We start from the raw sequence: 22,369 nt of genomic DNA on the forward strand, positions 1-22,369 counted from the left end.
ACACGTTTTATTCTCTTCAATTTCCTTCTCCCTTTTGAACACTGTGGGTGCGGTTCCAGACAGTTGCCGCATTGACGGGGTTGGTCACAACGACTGCCCTCAAGGGACGCCCGTCCACATGCTCCACACACAGCTTCATTCTGAACAGTGGGAGGACGTGTGTCTGAACCCTTGCCACCTAAAACACCTGATCGGAGCAGGAAAGTAAGGTCCAACATCACACCCATAAACCATGACCTTAACCTTCTCAGGTAAAACGTTGCCGTCGAAGGCTAGAATAAAAACTCCACTGTCAACCTTATTATCCTTGGGTCCCTTCTGGACGCGGCGAAAAAAATGGAGTCCACGCTGCGGCAGATTACCTCCTCAGTTTGTAGCGTTAGGACCTTTAATTCTATTGAGCTTGTTATGAGGAGAAACGGGGACTGGCATATCTCATAACTCAACACAGGCCTGAAGTGCCCGTGATTGGATGGCGTGCCATGTTTTGATCAGCAAAGATCCATTTCTAACCTTCTCGATCGCCGCAACCACCCCAGACCGATCTTCAATATTTTCAACGAAAAACATTGGCTTCGTTGTAGCGAAAGAGCCGCCTTCAGTGCGGGAACGAACCATGAACTCGCCAAACTGTCCACTTCCATTTCTCCCTTGCTGGCTCTCGTCTTGATGTATGCTTTTACCTTAACTTGACTACACAGTATTAATATTAAACTAGTGTTTTTAGCACTTCATTATATTTTTATCCTGTCAAAGATTCATATGTTTCGGAAAGGTGCACTATGAGGCTAATAAATGATAATTCACTAAGCAATGGGAACAGTCACATACATTAAATATCTGAAAATATGCGTACGGAGAGACTTCAGTTCGAACAGCTACTTAACAACTAACCGTTGGAACGGTAGGTGCCAGACTATGATTCATTGGAAGAATCACTAACAAGTGTACTCCGTTCACGAAGGAGGTAGTTTACTAACACCTCCCGAGTAATACCTGAATGTTCCTCATCAGTGTGGCATATTTACCAGATACGTTTGACAGGTGAAATAAAAGGGATTCGTTCTTCCTGCGAACCAATCGCAACCCAAACTGGAAAGGAAGAATGCGACAGTGACACTCGAAGTGCCCTCCGCCACATACCGTAAGGTGGCTAGCGGAGTATAGATGGTGATTCAGAACACGTCCACTGCATTTCCGGATCATAAGATTTTTAACTGTGGCACCCGCAAGTAATGTGTTTCCTAGATTAATAGCCACCTCACACTGGGCCACTGTCTTAACCGTTTCACCTAGACCTACCTAGGCCGACGTAGAACAGTCGCTTACACGCGACCACATCGAACATTGGTGAACAGCAAGTTACAACAATACTCTAGTGCTCACCGCGTTATTGTGCAACAACCATAGATCAGCTTTCTTCGCCCGTCTCCGATGCTGCTTACCTGAAAAGAGAAAGCATGTCATTACGATTCCGACACTAGACCGCACTCAAGGGGGTTTAAACCAAGGGCATGGCCAGTATTTTGGCAAAGAATGGGTTCTTAAATAGGGTCATGTATTTCATTTAATTCCGAAAACAATTTGTTTTTAATTTTATGCACATTTTTTGTTTTCTGGAAGTCTTCATTCAAATAGTATTTGGTATATAAAATTAAGCAACAAAAGCTTTCCTTAACCCTCGCAATACCAAGGGAAGGGGGAGGGCATGAAAATATTGCTACCCTGTGATGCAGTTTACATTTTAAAATTATGAAAAAATATTTATTGTTTTTAATGATTTCTTACACCAGATTCCGAAATTGTATAAAATTTTTCAGTAAAATATAACCTAAAAATTTAAATGGTAGAGTGAATGTGACTTTTCGCAACAAATGTCACATTAATATTTTCATGTTCAAGACCCTTCTTACACATTAAAATGCCTTTCAAAATCACGTTGTGAATACGAGTTGAAGACAATTAACGAAATCTGTATTTTTTTGTGGTGGTCATGAAGTACCTTTCCCCTCTGTATACACATTTCTGAAAATTCGTTGGTATTACTAATGCGGTGCTAAAAGATATTTTCAGGTTCTGTACTGAGCATATATTTAAAAAAGTTGTTCGAAATAAAAGTTAACACTAATTAAAAATTTTGTTAATTTTTTTTTTTTTTTTTGGAGGTGGACATGAAATCTGCTGCTCCCCCCTCCCCTCCGCTCGGTAGTATGTATTATGGAAATTTGTTGGTATTGAGAGGGTTACAAAGATATAACATACATTCTCACAAATGCACAATTAAATATTTATATGACAATACGATAACTTCACTCCATTGCTTGCCAAACGAATTGAAATTCAAATACAATGTACAGCCACTTTACTAACAAAACACAGTTCAGTCTTCTACTACAAGATTCGCTGTCGCACAGCAGAGGTATTTTAACGTTGAGTTGAATAGTTTATAAAGTTAAATGGGTTCAAATCTCTTTTGACAATAGTTACCTTTCTCCTACAACAAGCTTGTATTTCAAAATTACGACTTACCTTCAATCAAGTCAGAATTCCTACAGTACAACAAAGCGTCCCATACTTCTAAATTCAATCTCAAATTTAATTAAAGTATCTCTCATTTCATTAACATCTTCCATTTCCTTAAGTGATGAACTATTTAAAAAAATATGTTATTAGAACAGTCAACTTGAACCCACAGCAACCCAATTTATTTATAAAACAAAACGGAGTATACAAATACTATGAGCTACAGTTCTGGGATCTTAACACTGAGTCACGCATTGGTTTCAACTGGACTTCCAATGTATGAATTTGTATTGTACTCTGAATTTGAAAAACAATTTATTTGTCAATATCGCTTTGTAAACACAATTACTGGATTACTACTTTCGGCGGAGTTAGGGCAACCATAAGCTATGCATAATTTTGTAAATGTTAGTAGTTCTTCGGTGTTACTTACAAAGTCTACATTATTTTTAGATGACAGCAAAATACAATCGACTGCTTCAAGTACGAAACCAATGTTCTCCATTGTCATAGTCAATCATCTTTTTTCTCTTCAGATGTTATATATAACCTAAGCCTCGAGCTAAAGCGTTAGCATGTTGCAGGAAGGTAATATTGTGCTCTATGTCACCCGTCAGTATCAATAAAAGATCCTTATGTTGCATATGTCGTAGGTCTTATGATGATAATAATAATAATAATAATAATAATAATAATAATAACAACAACACTTATGATGCAGGGACATGTATGTCATTCATAAAACCACGAGTACATCACATAAATTTCGAATATTAAATACGGAATTAAGTACTTCTCTGTTCATGCTGACTGATGTAGGATTTGAAAGGAAGGTATCACTACCGTTATATAACGCAGTCGGCTGATATGCGTAACTTCTGATAACTTCCCGCATAAATAGTCTTGCTATGTGTTCTCACAAATGGTTCCTAATGGTTATAAAGCAACTGTAATATAACTCATACAATGATGGTACGTTAATGTAAAGATGGAGAGGAAAAATAAAGGTGTATTTTATATGTAGTTATATACTGGTGGATATCTGTAGTACAAAAATGTTTTACACACGAATTGTGTTTTATATTAATGTCCTACGTTACGTAGGGGCTTGTTTTACAACTTCCTCTTACGTAATTTTTACTTGTCATCCTTCACTTGCAGCGAAACCGGCCAATAAGATTAAATCCTACTTCATAATTCTGTAAATGTCCATTGTGTAGCTTTCCCCTACAATTAATTCTAGTACATGTGTTGTATGGCATGAACTTGTTAATGTATGTAATATGTCACCCTCACGTCACATACTGTCCAATTTTTATCTGATGGTGTAAGTTTCCATTCATGGTAATTTACAGTACGATGTTTTATATACCGCTTGTGTACGCTTTGCCTTCATGATTTTTGTGGCGTATACTACTTTGATGTTATATTTCTTCCATTGATTCCAATGTTAAGCAAAAAAGTGAGAGTGTAACGTCAGGTGCAGTTGACGTCAGGCAGTGCAGACTGCCATCTTGTGGCACCTCCGTTACATTCCAAATCCAATCGACAGTTACTCTCTCGAAAACCAATAGGCTTTACACCGTGAAGTGATAAGAGCACTATGGGACTTAACTTCTGAGGTCATCAGTCCCCTAGACCTTAGAGCTACTTAAACCTAACTAACCTAAGCACATCACACACATTCATGCCCGAGGCAGGATTCGAACCTGCGACCGTAGCGGTCGCGCAGTTCGAGACTGTAGCGCCTAGAACCGCCCGGCCACCCCGGCCGGCGAATAGAGGGAGTGCCGCCCGCAGTGCACAGAGCTATCCTGGTAGGTGGAGAATTTGAAAAACCCGGCTGCTCTACATCAATTAAAAATAAAATGCATCACAACAAAAGACGCAATTCTGATACTGCAGGTTTTTCATTTAATTGTGCTTGTTTGGTCATTTGACAGTGCATGAACGACGCATGTGCGTTTTAAGATTATAGTGTGCATGGGATTCGTAGTTTCAGTTATTACAATAGCAGAAATAGATTTTGGACGAAAAGGAAGGACGGGGGGGGGGGGGGGGGGGGGGGGTGTTGCAGGGCACAGGCGGCTCTGATGGTTTCAAGCAACTCGCTGAAAAAATATTTTAGAAACGAACTACAGAACGTGGTGTCATCACATGCCCTTTGCTCTCTCTATAAACCTTGCCATATGGGCCACTGATGATAAAATGATGAGGAACTTTTTTTGAAGAAATGCAACATCGCCACTTGGGTAATATTTTTGTTGACCAAAGCTATTTCTTGTCGACACAGGCAAATCCAAGTGTAATTTTATCCACTGATTTTTATTTAATGTTTTTGTAATGATGTTTGCTGCTCCCCTCTCTTGTGCAGTACTGAAATACTGTAACCCGAAAGTCCTACCAGCCTCCGAGTAAGGACTCCAGTGCTAAAATTAAGCTGCTGCAGCAACGTAATTAGGCACCTACAGTGGTATGTGCATACTTTCAACTTACCATAATGCTCGTGGACGAATCAAAATACGCTTTGCTCTTCTTTCAAGTTACAAACGAATCCATAATTAGAAACTACCACAACAGCACACAGCACAAAAACCAGAAACAGCAGCGCTCACGTGAAATTCATCAGCTAATAAGAACTGAACTGATAACAAGACGACTTCTCGCTCCGCAGCTGCTCACGCTAACCACGGGACCACGGCACTCCTGAGCTTACGCTGTCCTTGATGTTGCCTATCTTGCACACGGACTACTCAGTTTGTATATTTTGCTTATTTTTTTCGTAGTTCCACAAAACTACTTCCTGTTTTCTCGAGTGATCTGTGTTCAGTTTTTCAAGGCCTATCCACTGTGCCAACATAACTAAATCTGTGGGGGGTGCGATGGGGAGGTTCGCTTGTGAGCGCCCGCGGCGGCCAGCTTGCGCTACCGCGCGCTGCCTGCCGTACGCTTTCAGCGGCGCTGCAAACTGGCGGTGCACCCTGTTGATAGGGAGACCTTTATTCTGTTTGGTGGAGATCATTTCTGTTGGAAACCTGAAGTGAGGGCGGAGAGCTGGCCACACACGACAGGGAAACACCGGTCACGTTCCGATGCCGTACAGAAATCGATTGGCGGCGGCGCGCACGCACCCGCACGCGCAGCGCTCGCACGTGCGTGCGGCCGCGACGCGCCAGCGGCAGCTGACGGCGCGTTCCGCACGGCCTGCTGAACGCGGCGGCCCACTCTAACGCTGGATGCGACACCTGCCCGAAACTGCGACGCGCTGCCTCGAGTCCGCACTAGCAAAATCAGCGGTACTCAACTGCCTGGAATGCAAAGCCATCAACAATCTTTATCTCTCGTTTAAATCGCAGAACGAGGAGTCACAGTGGCCGAAAATGCAGAAGACGAAGACGAAGGCATCACAGGCCGCGCTCTGTACTAAAGTCAACGACCTCCACAGAGACTGGAGCCGAAAGGGATCTTCCCGAGCACCACAAATATTTTACGTGCCATACGTAATGTAAAACTTCTTTTACAGTACACGGAGGATGGTTTTGCTTATTCGGCAACTACGTACTAATTTGGACTTTTCCGAGTTCAACTTTCATTATTATTTTTAATTACCACAACCGAGCTTTTTCACGGCACAGCACAGCATTATCTTTCTCGCAGTCGGTTTCACCAGTAAACTAGTAAATCCTTGTTTAAAAATACGTACATCAGAATGCGTTGTTGAGTATCGTTTAACAAATTTGAAGTTCATCGGTTAAAAGCTTTTCAACATTTTTCGTAAGAACTTTTCCACTTTATGTTCAAATGTGTGTGAAATCTTATGGGACTTAACTACTAAGGTCGTCAGTCCCTAAGCTTACACACTACTTAACCTAAATTATCCTAAGGACAAACACACCCACCCATGCCCGAGGGAGGACTCGAACCTCCGCCGGGACCAGCCCCACAGTCCATGGCTGCAGCGCCCTTAGACCGCTCGGCTAATCCCGCGCGGCCTTTCCACTTTATATATTAGTACAGATTACTGGCTCTGAGCACTATGGGACTTAACATCTATGGTCATCAGTCCCCTAGAACTTAGAGCTACTTAAACCTAACTAACCTAAGGACAGCACACAACACCCAGCCATCACGAGGCAGAGAAAATCCCTGACCCCGCCGGGAATCGAACCCCGGAACCCGGGCGTGGGAAGCGAGAACGCTACCGCACGACCACGAGATGCGGGCAGTACAGATTACTACTACCGTTTTCGACTTCCGAGGCGATTTTCCAATGATACCTGAACACTACCGAAAAACAAAGTACCATGGAATTGCTTGTAACACACATTAATAGCAAATATCGCCAAGATAAGCATAGTAAAATAAATAATGTTGTTATAAAACTCGATCACAATTTAAGAGAAAAGAATATATAACATGAAGTTTCATGTATAGTTTTGTAACACCACGCAGACGGACTGGTGAGATAAGGGTACAGGTGGTACTTAAATAGGGGAGGAGTGAGAAGTTACAGAAGGGGTCTTTGGTGTTCAGAGAAGGTTGACGGGGGAAGAAGGAAATAAGTACAACGGCAACGCCTACGGGCTTCTCACACTGGACACAATGGTTCTCGCCCCACCACCGCAGTCGGCCAACGTCGGGCCAGGCATGTAGCTGCGAAGCTGGCCGCTCGACGCCCCAGTGGCGTCCAACTGAAAGACTGTGCCACACGGCGTCATCATTACTTACAGCCATTACAAAGGAGGAGGACATTGTTCGAGCGGACCACATCTCAGGGGACACTGCTCTGCACCAACAGCTTCCGGTACGGCCGATTCTCAAGTGCGCCTACGTCGATACGTCGTCCTTGTCTCGTCAATAAAGCTGCCAGTTCCACCAACAACTACACACCCATCAGCCAGAACATTCTGACCACCTACGCGTCGTGGCATGGAAGCCATGAGTAGGTCACTGGAGGGAGCTGGCACCACATCTGCACACACAAGTCACCTGCTTTCCCTAAATTGTGGGGGTGGGGGGCTGATGAGTTGTGACCGCACGCTCGATCACATCCCAGATACGTTCGATCGGTTTCAGATCTGCCGACTTAGGGGGCCAGCACGTCAATTTGCACCCGCCACCGGGTTTCTTGAACCACTCCATCACACTCCTGGCCTTGTGACATGGCGCATTATCTTGTTGAAAAGTGCCACTGCCGTCAGGAAAAATGATCGTCAAGACGGGGTGTACATGGTCTGCAACCAGGGTACTCCTGCCTGTCACGCTGCCTAGCGTGAGTTCCACTGGACCCGTGAATGCTCTCGTGATGTACCCCAGAGCATAATGAGACCAGCGCCAGCTTCTCTCCATCCGGCAGTACAGGTGTCGAGGAGCTATTCCCCTTGGAGACCACGGATTCGCGCCCTCCCGTCGCAATCATGAAGAAGGTTTCGGGATTCATCAGACCACGCCACGCTCTGCCACTGCGCCGACACCGTCACATGCCCACTTCAGTCGTACAGTGGCACAACCAGGGGTCGTGGCCGCGCGTGTCCATCATTAGCAGTGTTCAGACACACTTGTACTCTGCCCAGCATTAAACTATGATGTTAGTTTCGCCACAGTTCGCCGCCTGTTCTGTTTCACCAGTTTACCAGCCTGCAACGTCCGACATCCGAAGACACTCACCACAGCACTCCTCGAACACCCGACAAGTCGTGCAGTTTCTCAAATGCTTGCGCCGTGCCTCTGGGCCATCACAATCTACCCTCAGACAAACTCGGATAGATTGCTCGCCTTCCGCCTTCTCCACACGGACAGCACGCTCACGAATACCACATGTAAGGTGCGTGTGTCTGACTAGGAGTCATTCCTTACCAGGTGGCGTCGCTATCCCTGGACGGCTTTACATCGAATGTAGGCCGGCGGTCATAGTGTTCTGGCTGACCTGTGTGATGTAACTCTCCTTCATACCTAGGCATAACACGATGATGAACGTTAACGACCGTGCTATGCACAAATACGCACGACATGAGGTTTTTCTTCTTTCTTTTTAACATAAAGATGACAATGTCTGGAAATCTGTTCCTATAGATGTACTTGACAATGGGCCGAGTTGGAAAGTAATACAAGTAATACTGCAAAATAAGGTAATTTGAAACACAGCCCCCTGGAATAATGTACTCCTTCAAATTTATCGAGGTTATAGCACCCATCCAGAAGAACATGATAAGTACAATGCTTTAAAAGTGAAATAAAATACACAAATACACGGCATTTAAAAGATTAACAAAACACGCATGAGAAAGACTCGCAGAGAGTAATAACGCCACTCCGCTATTTAAGTACTGCTTACGCACGTATCTCACGACTCTTTGTTGCTCTCAGGAGGATGTACATTACATCGATGGGGATAAAGGGCCCAACTACGACGTCATCAGTTCCTCCACTCTGTGTACTTCAAGCCAGGAAGGGTCTTCAGAGAGGAGGGACACAGAAGACAAATCCTGATGAATCCAATTATAAGCGAGAATCAATAAAACCGAAATACAAAAGCATGCAGATGTGAGAGAGGGGTAAGAGGGTGAAGGTGACTCAGGGGGAGCAGAGAATTCGTATCGCACAGTTTGGCAACAGTTGGTGGCGTCTGATCTGAACTGGAGGGTCCCCAGCCTGCAAGAGCCTGTTCAAAGGAGTCGTCACAAAAGCAGCTGTCGCAACTCCGACCGTACTATGGTATATCGGGTCCAGTATCTGTAATGCTGAAGGTAATGCCTAGTTGTACACCAGACTCCCGTAACCGACAAGGAAGCGCATCAGAGCTTCGTAAGGAAGCAAAGTGTAGAGCGGTCCGAGCCCCAGCTGGTGTTAATCAGGCAGTGAAAAGTATTAACGTGTGACCAGCATGTACACTTAACTTGGTGAAGATGGGCAAGCCACATGACAACCGGTCCCACAAAGGATAAGACTCCTTCACACCGAGCACTTGGTTGTCAAGATAGAGTTGTGGTTGTGGATGGACACTGTGACAGCAACACAAGTGCCTGATGCCTGTGTTGCAGGCTGAAAACTGGAAGCATTGGATGAGTGTGTGTATGGGGTTCGCCGGCCGGTGAGGCCGAGCGGTTCTAGGCGCTTCAGTCTGGAACCGCGCGACCGCTACTGTCGCAGGTTCGAATCCTGCCTCGGGCATGGATGTTTGTGATGTCCTTAGGTTAGTTAGGTTTAAGTAGTTCTAAGTTCTAGGGGACTGATGACCTCAGATGCTAAGTCCCATAGTGCTCAGAGCCATTTCAACAATTTGATCTACGTTGATGAGAAATATTGCATACCACAAATTGAATGTATCATTGTAGTAAATAAATTGTAATATGTATATACTTTGTATAAGAAGTGAAAGTAAAACAAAACATGTATTTTATAGATCGTAACTGCTACTGTGCATCGGACTTCCCATCCTTCAAATACCTAACACATAACAAAGATCGTGAATGAAACACAGACAACACTTGTGTAATATTCTACAATATTTATTACTTACAACATAAACAAGTTTTCGACTGCTAGGCCATTATCAGTTACAAAGGTAAGTATGTCGTTTTGCTGGATCATATATTTTAAACTAGTACATCTACAGAGTATTACCATTTCTACAGATGTTACTGTTAGAATTAGGAATAGAACAATAGGAATTATCACAATGTAAATGCGATGTTAGAGTATTTAACAAAGATAATATATGTGACACATTAAGTAATGAACTACAGACAAATTACAAAAGTTGAACATAGAAGAAAATGCTTGAAAATTTAACTTTGCTGACACATTCCTAGTCTGTTGCTGAACAAAATAATTTCTGTTTAATAATATCCATTATTTAAAGATAGTTCATATTCCTTGCTTTGTGGATGTGACGTAATACCTCATGTTTCGCTGTGTACACATGACCACCTTTAAGCAGGTGGTCTGCAAAAGGAGAGTCTTTTTTTCTCAGTTTCCTATTTCTGTGGTGTTCCTTCAAGCGGTTATGTTGTGTCTAGACAAGACAGCCTAGACACAATGAGAGGAAGCCGAAAGGCACGCGCTTAAACTCACGCAGGCTGGCGTGAGGTCTGAAACAGGATACGTAATGAATGCTATAAAGAAAAGTACGTAGCTTCTGGAATACTTAACTTTAATCCATAATTGTATAACATCGCTCTTGATGATACATGCTTCATATAATAAATATCAATTGAATACGGCGCCTTGCTAGGTCGTAGCAACTGACTTAGCTGAAGGCTATGCTAACTATCTTCTCAGCAAATGAGAGAGTCTTCGTCAGTGTAGCATCGCTAGCAAAGTCGGCTGTACAACTGGGGCGAGTGCCAGGACGTCTCTCTAGACTTGCCGTGTGGTCTGCAATTACTGACAGTGGCGACACGCGGGTCCGGCGTATGCTAATGGACCGCGGCCGATTTAAAGGCTACCACCTAGCAAGTGTGGTGTCTGGCGGTGACACCACAGGTTATATATTGTTCTGTCAGGCTTACCTACATAGAATCTGCCACAGGTACAAGTAATTTTATATATTCCACTCTCTTCCAAAGCTGGAGTGCTGTCTTTACCACTGGGCAAAAAGTGTCCAACATCGTTGTGTACATAAAATGATGTTTTTACGTTCGTGGACTTAAGCTTCTGGCTACATCCAGTGAGACTTTTCCTAGGTATGGAATTCTGCATCATTTATTCCGTTCTTGAGGTGGTGGGTCAATGACAGGGTAAAGAAGAAAGTACACCTGTTGTTTCCGGTTTTTGTGCACTGTGGAGTCAACTAAGGTAGTAGGATAGCTATTGTCTGATGCTATTTGTTTGACTGCGTTTAATTCCAGTTGGAAGTTGTCTTCACTCTCGGGGATGGATACTAGGCCATGTATCATTGAATGAAAGGCATATTTATCGGTCACCGGGTGTTGTGAATTAACCAGTGTTAGCATATATGTGGTGGCCAGTTTCCTATAAATCTTGAGAAAGTATGAATACGGTCACTGATGTCTATGGTTAGATCTAAATAATTTATGCAGTTATCCCCCAACTACACGGAGGGTTTTATACTGTTGTGGTTATAATTTAGTTGCTTGAGGAATTTTTGAAGTTGTCTGGTAGTATCTGTCCATAAGCACAACACATCATAACATACTTAATCAATATCCATCCTTGGAAGACAGTGGATTATTTTCCAAAAACTGTGCTTCAAAATTGTCCATGAAGATTTCAGCAACTGGACTGAGGGGCATTCCACAGCTAGACCATCCAACTGTTTGTATATCCTATCATTGAAACGGAAATAATTTTGTGTTAGTCAAGTTTCTGTAGCTAACCTTATGTCATCTGTGGCAACAAAGTTAACTCCTGATTATCTGGTAATGTATGAAGAGGTGTATTAGACAATAAGTTGCTAAAATCAAAAGAAACAAGCTTGCCAATAGGGGGCGGGGGGTGTCTACATGTCTTTTGTTCACTAAGTCAACTGAATTAAGAATGCCATGACGAGGTTTGAACTTGGTTTTGATCTTGATCACGTCATTTAACTCTCTGGCTAATTTGTAACATGGAGCTGAGAAAGAAAACACCGCAGGACAGATTGTGATATTTTCACTATGGAGTTTAGGAAGACCATAAAGTCTGTGAGCTACGGGAGAGAAAGTGTTGGTGAGAAAGTAGGCAACAGCCTCTAATATTATACTTTCACACAGTTTGATAACATTTTTAATTTTATCCTCATAGGATTGTGTAATGTCTTTCTATATCAGTTGAAGTTGGTGGCATTTAGGAAATCTTCCACTGGGTTAACATAGTCACATTTTTTCATTAAGTCAACAGCATTTCCTTTGTCTGATCGGATTGCTATTACATTATTGTCATTCATTTTCTTCTTGAAACTGTTTAATATTTCTTGTTCTTTAGCTGGTTGAGTACTGGAGACTAGGTTAGATATTTCCAGTTCACGGGCTACGAAATGTTTACTGGAGATGTCCTTATCTAATGCGCATTCTAGGTCCATCTTTCGTTATTTCCAGTTGCTTTCGGAGACTTTTTGTGGTGAAGCATCCTTTAAGCTTGAACGGGTGTACTTTCCTGTTTTCCCTGTCCCTGAACCACCGCCTCAAGAACGAAACAAATGGAGCACAATTCCATACTAAGGAAAAGTCTCACTGGATGTAGCCAGAAGCATCATTCCACGAACGTAAAAACATCATTTTATGTACACAACGTTATTGGACACTTTTTGCCCAGTGGTAAAGACAGAACACCAGCTTTGGAAAAGATTGGAATATATAAAATTACTTGTACCTGTGGCAAATTCTATATAGGTCACTTTGGCAGGGCAATATGTAACCGCTTGAAGGAACAGCGCAGAAATTGGAAAGTTAGACAAGAAGGTTCTCCTTTTGCACACACTTAAAGAAGGTCATACGTACAAAACGAAACATGAAGTATTACATCACATTCATAAACGAAAGAATGTGTACTATCTTGAAATAACGGAAATTAATAAATAGGTGTCCATCTACCCAAAGTTAGCACTGAATGACCACACACAGTTCCCTTACTCGTGACCCCACCCAGGCCATGATGTAAATTACCCCTCTTACTGATAAGCCGCATTTCCTTTATTTCAGTTACTATAATTTGTCTCGTTGTTTTAAAAAGTTTTACTTTGTATAATCAGAACTACTTCAGTCACTTGGTTAATGTCATTATTTTATCTTATCTGTTTGTAATTTAGGATCTGTTAAAGACAAGATTATTTTGTTCACCCACACCTTTGGAAACTTGAAAAGTTGTCGCCATCTTGGCGAATGTCAGTTCTACGTCAAAAAATGCCTCCCTTTTATATCAGTGCACTAGGTCTAATGTTTTGGCAGATATCAGATCCAGCCCGTGAACCACAGAATGTCTGGAAAATACACGTCCACAGACTAAAGAGAATCTATAAAAACAGTCGAATTTCTCAGACATAACTTCTTCACTGGACTAAAAAAACATTTACCGCCAAGGAAATCCTTTAGAAGTGCAAGTAAGTGGCAGTCAGAGAGCGTCATATCTGATCGACACGAAGGATGCACCGACAGTTCAAAAATTAGATCCTTTACCATTTGCGAAAGCAACTACGAGGGCAACTTCACTGTCGACGTAACAAATGTTGTCTTTTTACTTCTTGATTCAGGCCTTTTAGTTTTTGTGGTTTTCAGGTTGATTTCTGTTTTGATGCAGTTCTCCACGCTAACCTATACTGTGTGTGTCTCCCTCTGCAATCTCCCTCCCCTCTCCTAAAAACCTACACACACACACACACACACACACACACACACACACACACACACACAGTCCATCTTCTAACAGTTCATTTTATATGCGATGTCAGTAAATGTCTCTTCTTTAGCAACGCTGTTTTGGTGTTGGGAGGGGCAGTTTATGCGCGCCTCAATTCTGCCGCCACCTGTTAAGTCCCAAATAGGAAAACTCGTCACCGGCAATTATTTTTACCAATGATCTCTCTCATCTTATTCTGACGATCGCTACGCAAAATATGCGGTGGTGGTATATTGGTCTTCAAAAACAGGTCAAACAGGGTTTCGCGATAACTACTTCGTCTTTCTTTCACTGACTCCCAAGTTTCTGCTACACTCTGGTATGGGCCATACGGAGCTCGCAGCGTCTCTCCGAATTTGTCAGATGTCTCGTTGTCACGGCTACTCGATAAGGACTCAAAACACTGAAACAATGCTCCGGAATTTGTCGCACTAGCTTCTTGCACGCGATTTCCTTTGCGGATGCACTGATGTAAGGCTAAGTGTCCGATTCACCTTCCCTATTACCGATTTTGCGCAATCGCCCCACTAACATCGCGACATAGTTTCACCTGTAAATACTTGCACCGTGTAACGTCCTGGAATTGTTCACCACTGAATCTACAATAGAAAATCGCATTCTTCTTCTTCTTCTTCTTTGTTATACGTATAATGTTCCATAAACGCACATATAAAGAGAGCAGACATTCATTACAAATTTTGTGCATTCCATTGCGATCGTGCGACAACAATAATTTCTGGTAGAGATCAGCATCGCCTTTGTACAGTATTGCAGTGCTGGTGATGATGTGCGATAAACCGCCACGTCTATAGGAAACAGAGATCCTGTTACGCTTCCTTGCGTCACTCCTGGTGTTAGTTTCATTTGTGCAGAACCCATTGCCGTCCAGTACGACGTACTACGTTCTACCAGTGAAACGTTCATCGAGCCAACCATAAATTTGAAGAGACACTCTGTATGATCATGTCTCTATTAGAAGTCGAGAATGTGGCTTAAGGAAATCTAGGGAGGCAGAATGTGTATCTGTTCATCCGTTTCCACTCGTACATCTGTCGTGCGTGAGGAAGGCAGGCTGTGTTCCACACGCACGATTTTTTCCCAACCAAGTCCTGACGGAGAGAGACAATTTTACGGCGGCAGAACACTGCAGTGCGGCCGCCGCCTTGCGGCCTAGGTCGCGCAGGAAGTGGAGCGGCGAGATAACTACGCCCCGGCCACTTCCCCGACTCCTGCGGGGCTCCTTGTTCCTCGTCCACTTCACACGCTCGCTGCTCGCGCCTGCTCCGTACTACCGCACTTCACTTCATCCTACTGCACGACGCCTCGGATGGACAGACAGCCGCAGACGTACAGGTAACTTCCGGCGTGCCCCTGGCAAGTGTGCTGGGCTCCCTGATGTTCGTGTTGTATATTACGCTTGCAGATGAAACAGTATCTCTTCAAAAAACATGACCCAGCCGTGGAGGATTCCCAGAGCACGGAATAATAAGTACCACAAAGAAAACGAACATCGAAGCACTATACGGTAAAGAAGGTATGACCCGAAATTGAGGTTCGAATTAAGAAAACGGTTTCTTAAACGCTTCGGGTAGAGTGTTTTTCTTGCCACTGGCTCAAATGGCTCTGAGCACTATGGGACTCAACATCTTAGGTCATAAGTCCCCTAGAACTTAGAACTACTTAAACCTAACTAACCTAAGGACATCACACACACCCATGCCCGAGGCAGGATTCGAACCTGCGACCGTAGCAGTCCCGCGGTTCTGGTCTTGCCACTGAACAAGACAGTGAAAGACAAACTGAAACATTCGAGATTTGTATTTGGAGGAGAATGGGGAACGTAAAACGGGTGGATAAAATGAAGAACAGTGGAGAACTGGAAATGGTTAAGAAAAGGAAAGTGAACAGGGTGGAATATACCTCTATACTGCGAGGAAAAGGAATTCCAGCAACGGCCACTGAAGAAACAGTGAAGCAAGTGGCTACTAAAGGGTACGGATGTGATACTTTTCGAGGGAATAGATTTAGCTGGGCTTGATTAAGGGGCCGTGATGAGCAAAGTTCTGTTGCAACCAATACGCCTGCATTGCTGACAGTACCGACTTGCTCCGTCTCTGACTGATTCTCCAGACTACCCCATTTCGCTCATACACTAAACGTAAGCTTACGCCAACATCGGACTCTTATTTGTCACCCCTCATACAAATTAGAAAAAAAAGAAAACACTTCGACATTTATGCTTTGGGCAATCCCGTCTGATGCGCGGTTTTAGAGCCATCAGCGTAAAACATGTTAGCAGCCTGATACGAACATACGACGAGAAGTCTCGGGGCAACTGAGACTTCAAACGGATCGGATCTAATTCGTGGACTTGGGTACTAACGAAAAAAGGGGCGGCGAGGGAGGGGGGAAGCGTGTGCGGAAAAGCACGAGTAGCTCATTCTGAGGAGGGGACGCAGAGTTTCTGGCGGAGAGCGACGGCTGGCGTCAGAGGTTCGATGGCCCTCGTATGCAAAACGAATATATTTGATGATCAGGATGTTGTCGAATGGCGATTGCACAGGACAACAAGAACGGGCACCACGAGAACTGAAGACGGAAGACCCCACTTCAGCAAGGAGACTGTCTATGGGACTACTCTGCAACGTGCCAGTGCCCTGCTGATCTCCAGGATGATGGTCTGGGACTAACAGTCGCAAAGCTGAAGGTGCCATAGAGCCATAAACGTGGCGACCATAGACGTTACTGCGAAATGGATTCGCATTCCGCGAATCTGCACTGAAGTCAGCTGTTTGCGGCACATGACACCGATATCCCGATTATCGCGAACTGTCGCCTTAACCACTTGGCCTAGCCGAGCACGCCAACAGCACTGATCCAAATTTCCACATGTCATCGGGTCCACAGCCGTTCTTGATTCCTACACAGGGACACCCAAAGTGGTTAAGGCGTCCGCTTTCAACAAGCGGGTAATCCGGATTCGAGTTCTCGTCCAGCACAATGTGTCGCTAACAGCCGAGTCAAACCAGATTCGTGAAATGCAAATCCATTTCATAATACCTACAATAGATGCAATCGTCATAACAGTGTGTGTTCCTTTAGACATGCATGCAAGGACGTGAAGATACAGGCCTTGTAAACATTGACACTGTAACCATCCATGATGTAACCATCGTGGTATTGGGCCAGAGCCCGACAGATACGGAAAGAGTTGTGCAGTCGGCATTCCAAACGGTGGCGGCAAGAAAGCAGAGTGTATTAAGTTTCCATGCAGCTAGCCTTTATTCGACAAATATGGGACAGCCGAATCAGATTTTTGTCAAGAGGCGCCTCAAAAACAGCGTCTGTGCAACAACCTCCAAGCCCTGGGTATCCACGCAGAGTTCTGGATGAGGATGGATCGTTGTACGACGGCTGGAATGTATTCAAATGGTTCAAATGGCTCTGTGCATCAGGGGACTTAACATCTGAGGTCATCAGTCCCCTAGACTTAGAACTACTTAAGCCTAACTAACCTAAGGACATTACACACATCCATGCCCGAGGCAGGATTCGAACCTGCGGCCGTAGCAGTCCGGCGGTTCTGTGCTGAAGCGCCTTGAACCGCTCGGACGGCAGGAATGTATTACAAGCGCTTTTGCAGAAGAGAACTGGAAACCATGTGAAGGCGTTCAAGGTCTGTCGGATGGTGCCTTGAACTTGGTGTTCACCCCTAGTGCTACAGAGTGAGAGCTGTATCAATGGAGCGTAGTAAAGGGGTGACCAGTGGTTGACAGATGTCACTAGCCCACTGATGGTGGTGGTAAGAAGTGAGACATGAAACCCGGTGGTGCGCCATTCTCTTGGACTCACCGAGAGTGAATGTAGCACCCAGTGGAATAAAAACGTGTTGGGATCATTGAAATATCCAGTGTCCCAGTTATAGAGGGTAACTAAACTTCGATGGCGTTAGAGTGCAGTAAGGTGTTGGCATTTAGAAAAAGCCTGTCGGATTGCCGTTTCCAACCCCAGGTGGTCGCTTATGCACCGTCTCTCCCGGCAACCACACTGATAGGGCGACAAAAGAGAGTGCGATGCGAGAACCAAGCATAATCGGCGCGCTGGTGAAGTTTATCCGCCGGCAACTGTTGATGGGTTTTTGCCCAATTTAAGGATAAAAAGTGTGATACTATCTCGCCACGGCGAAAGGGAGACACCATCGAGCCAAACACCGTTCAAGACCCTGAGGTGACGGCGCCTTTGTATAGCATTCATATGTTAGATCATCTGACTGTGAATGGAATCAGGGCGTGGAGCCATATCACGAGGCGTGGCAAGACGCTGGAGCACTTTCCCATTAGTGAAACATTCATTATATAATGCGGCATGGTGAGAAGTGAAAGAGAGGTGCATGTCACTAACTCATTCGGGAGGCAGCCACATAAGAAGAGGGCGCCAACGCCGTCACAAAGTGGGTTCTCAAAGGTTCAGCAAGACCTGGCACATCAGTACAAAGACCAACCTGCAGGAAGATACCCAGTGTAGTTGTGGATGTTTGGCGGCCCAGAAGACTAAGGGTCTTGACCCACAGCTGGTATGGAGAAGCATACGTTCGCATGGAGAAGACGTAGCTCTCCCAGCATTACTTCTTACTGCATTTACTTAGACAGTGAGCTTTAGCACAAAGTTGCTTAAAAAATGAGAGCGTTTGTCTGTTAAGGATATCGCTCGAAATGTTGCAGGGGTGTTCGGCAATCCTGAACTGCTACGGGAAGGTCTTGGCTCCACCATGGCGCCGGCCAGCGATTGAGGAGACTTGTAGAAGGGGGAATAGCAGTTCCAGCGGTGTGGGTGATCACGAAGAGACACCTTGCACTAAATCGTCGTTGCAGTGTGACAGAGAGGGGCCAAATGTAATAGCTACGGCATACATCTGTCAGTTGGCTACAGATGCAATCAACGTGGTAACTGGTGCATCAGGCAGCTGCAAGAAAGCAACACTCTCACCAGAAAGTGGCCACTCACAAAAATCATGTAGTGACCAATTTAGCGAACGCAGGAGACTGGGGGAAGTGATCATTAAATCGACAGCTGAAAATGTGCCATGGACGGCACTGAAGTTGAGGAGACACAGACTATGCTGGTCAATCAGCAGGCCTCTACCAGACGAAGCTGTACTCCCCAACAGGGAACAGTGCGCACTAAAGTCCCCCGAGTAATAGAAAACGGACGAAAACTATGTCAATTAAGGTGGGGTCAACTCAGTGTAAGTAAGTGGCGTGTCTGGAGGTAAATAAACTTTACAAATGGTGATCGCTGGAGTCATATGCACTCGCACTGCCCTTGCTTTCAATGCAGTATGAAGGAGAAACTGGACAATGAAGACATCTGTGCGAACCGATGTAGAGACCCCTCCAGATACCCTCGTAGAGCTAGTTGCGACAGATTCCACGCTAACCACAGAGCATGGGGAATAGCCGTCAGTGAAGAGTGTTTCTTGTAGAGCAACGCAAACTGCAGAAGAGGAGGAAGTGTCGCAGTTCTGGCAGGTGACAATGATATTCATTACAGTTCCATTCAATAATCACGCTATGGGTGACGGCGACATGAGGACCGGTCAGACCCCACCATCACTGCCTGCCATCGTGGGCATGGGAGTCAATCAATGAGCACTGGTTCAGAATCTGTGAAAGGAGACGTGTCGCCTCTGGGTCCACTGGAGTAGCCTTGTCCCGTTTATTCTTGTCGTCTTCCTCCTCCTCAAGCTGAGATTCTTGCGAAGGCCTATCTGTGGTGGGCGTGGGGACAGATGAAGAGCAGGCAGCTGCCAGACTCGGAGGCCATGGCACGACTCCTCCAGACACCTGCTGCTGTCATCCCACTGGTCTGTGAGTTTGCAATGGCAGCGGTCCTCAAAGGGAGCCTGATCACCAGTGGACACCAGTTCAAAAAGCTGCTCTTCTGGCCAGATGCAGGAAGCTGTGTCCTGGAGATGGTGTTGCGGGAACAACAAGAAAGGAGGACAGTGAGATATCTGGTTTGGAAAAAGATGAGGTTGGGGGGGGGGGGGGGGGGAGAGAAAGGGTGATGGCTGTGTCTTTTGCACAATTGGTCACAACATCAACAAGATTTAAATTTTTTCCCGCCACAGTTTATGACACGCGGCCAATAGATTTATATTCTTCTCTCTTGTTTTCTTGCTTACAGACTAGGCAAATCGGTGAACTTTGAGGATGGTGTTGTGTACAACTGACACACTAAGGGAGTTGTCTCGAAGGGCTTCACGGAGTGATCGCAGGTTGCGCCCTTCGGGTCCGTGGTGCAGTGGGACGAAGTTCACGTCACACCTGTACACCGTAACCTTTCTCTTTTTCAGCATTCCCTTCAAAGACTAAGAGTAAGGCGCCTGTATGTGATTACACTTGGGAGTTTTTCGTGCGTGCTGCACAACATGTACGTCTCGCCATTCAAGATTAGCCTGTAGCTCCTCGTCAGTCTGGAGTGCAAGGTTTGTGTGGAAGATGACTTCTTGGACCACATTCAAAGTCTTATGCGGGGCAACGGCCTCCATCCGCTCCACTACATACCGTAATATGTACTGCTTCCAGTCGTCTGGCATGTCTATTCTTCCCATAGGGCAGCCAGGGTAGGGAAGGCAGTAGTGCTCTAAGTGTCGGCACCTGTTTGATGACTCGTCTGTATTAGAACGACTAGTGTTTTGGTTTAATCCGACACGTGTGAGAGAAACGTCGGCGCCGATGCCAGGCACTGCGACCAGCGGCTCTGGCCACGGGCACCACCCAGCCGCAGCTCAGGCCATCTGGCAGCTGGGGCATCAGCAGCGTGTCAGGAGGCTCAACCGAAAGGATACATAACGACCCCACCACGTCGCATTGCCTTCAGCGTTGGATTTCCTGAGCAGCTGCTGTGTGCAGAGGATTTTAATTTGCATGCTGTAGATGCTATTTAGAGTTAGAGGCATTTTTCCCCAGTCGATCCACACTACAGAAAAAATTTTGAGAACGAAGGTAAGAGAATAGAAAAATGAAAGTATATAATAATTACGATTATATATTTGTAAATAGTTAGATAATGTAACTGTACTAACAGAAAAAACTACACATATCATAACAGACTGTGTATAATTAACTATTTTTTTAAAGCCACAGACCATTAATGACGCCTAGTAGGAATAAGCAAAATATGTTTAGTTAGAAATAAAATACACATTCAATTTCAAAAGGAAGATGTGTTTTAATTTTCAAGATGAAGACAACTGAAGCAGCAACTGCGACAGAAAGACTGCAAGTATTAACAATATTGTAATTCTTCGTGCTTTCCCGGCGATCTGTTGACATCTTGGATATTCGGGAATCCAGCCGGATGTTCTCGCACGACATTTCAACAGCGTGCCCCGCTCTCTTCTTCAGATGCTACCTGAGACTGGTCCTTGGGTCGATCGAGTCCAGTATTTTTGCCTGGAAGAAGCTGGGCGTTCCCTAATAGGTCCGCGCCGAGTCGAGTGTTCCGTCTGTGGTCCGTGCCCGTCAAACTCGGCTTCAATGGACCCCTCTAGTCGCGGATGTTGCGACCGCAGTCCGCGCCCGTTTTGGCCGTCTCCAACGGTTGTGGTCGTCGTCTGAGACGCTGGGTACTCCGTCTCTGTCTCAGGACTGTTACTATGATTTCCACTTCTGTTTCGTGCTGGGCGCCCCATAATCGGTCCGCGCCGCGTCGTGTGTTCCGTCTGCGGTCCGCGCCCGGCGACCAGAGAGGGCCAATGTAGCCGCTGCTGTGCAGTTTCTTTCGATATAGCACCCATTAAGCTTGGACCGCTCACTGTTTATATTGTTCTTTTTTTCACAGCTCAGTACATCTTCTTCCTGTTTTCGTGCCTGATCTGTGTTCAGTTTTTGAAGGGCTATCCACTAGCATATCTTAACACTAAATCTGAGGGGGGAGCGATGGGAAGTTTCCTTCGTAAGTTGAGTGGCGGCTTTGATATTCTCAGCACCGAAGAGATTTTTCTATAATTATCAATTAAAGGACTCTTTAGCATGAGACTTTCACTCTGCAGCGGAGTGTGCGCTGATAAGAAACTTCCTGGCAGATTAAAACTGTGCGCCGGACCGACACTCGAACTCGGGACCTTTCCTTTTTCGCGGGCAAGTACTCTGCCGACTGAGTCACCCTAGCACGACTCAAGACCCGTCGTCACAGCTCTAAATTCGCCAGTACCTCGTCTCCTACCTTCCAAACTTCACGAAAGGTCTTCTGCATACGTCTCAGAACTAGGACTCGTCGAAGAAAGGATATTGCAGAGACATGGCTCAGCCACAGCCTGGGCGATATTTCCACAGTGAAATTTTCACTCTGTATCTGAGTGATATGAAACTTCCTGTGAAGTTTAGAAGGTGGAAACGAGGCAGGGCCGGCGCAAGCCCAAGTGCCGCCCCATGCGAGCTGCTAAATTATCGCCCCTCCCCCCCCCCCCCCCCCCGTTCGTTTTTAATATATAAGACGGATGTAGAAT

This window comes from Schistocerca americana, chromosome 8 (genome assembly GCF_021461395.2).
Source record: "Schistocerca americana isolate TAMUIC-IGC-003095 chromosome 8, iqSchAmer2.1, whole genome shotgun sequence".
In the NCBI taxonomy this organism is placed as follows: domain Eukaryota; kingdom Metazoa; phylum Arthropoda; class Insecta; order Orthoptera; family Acrididae; genus Schistocerca; species Schistocerca americana.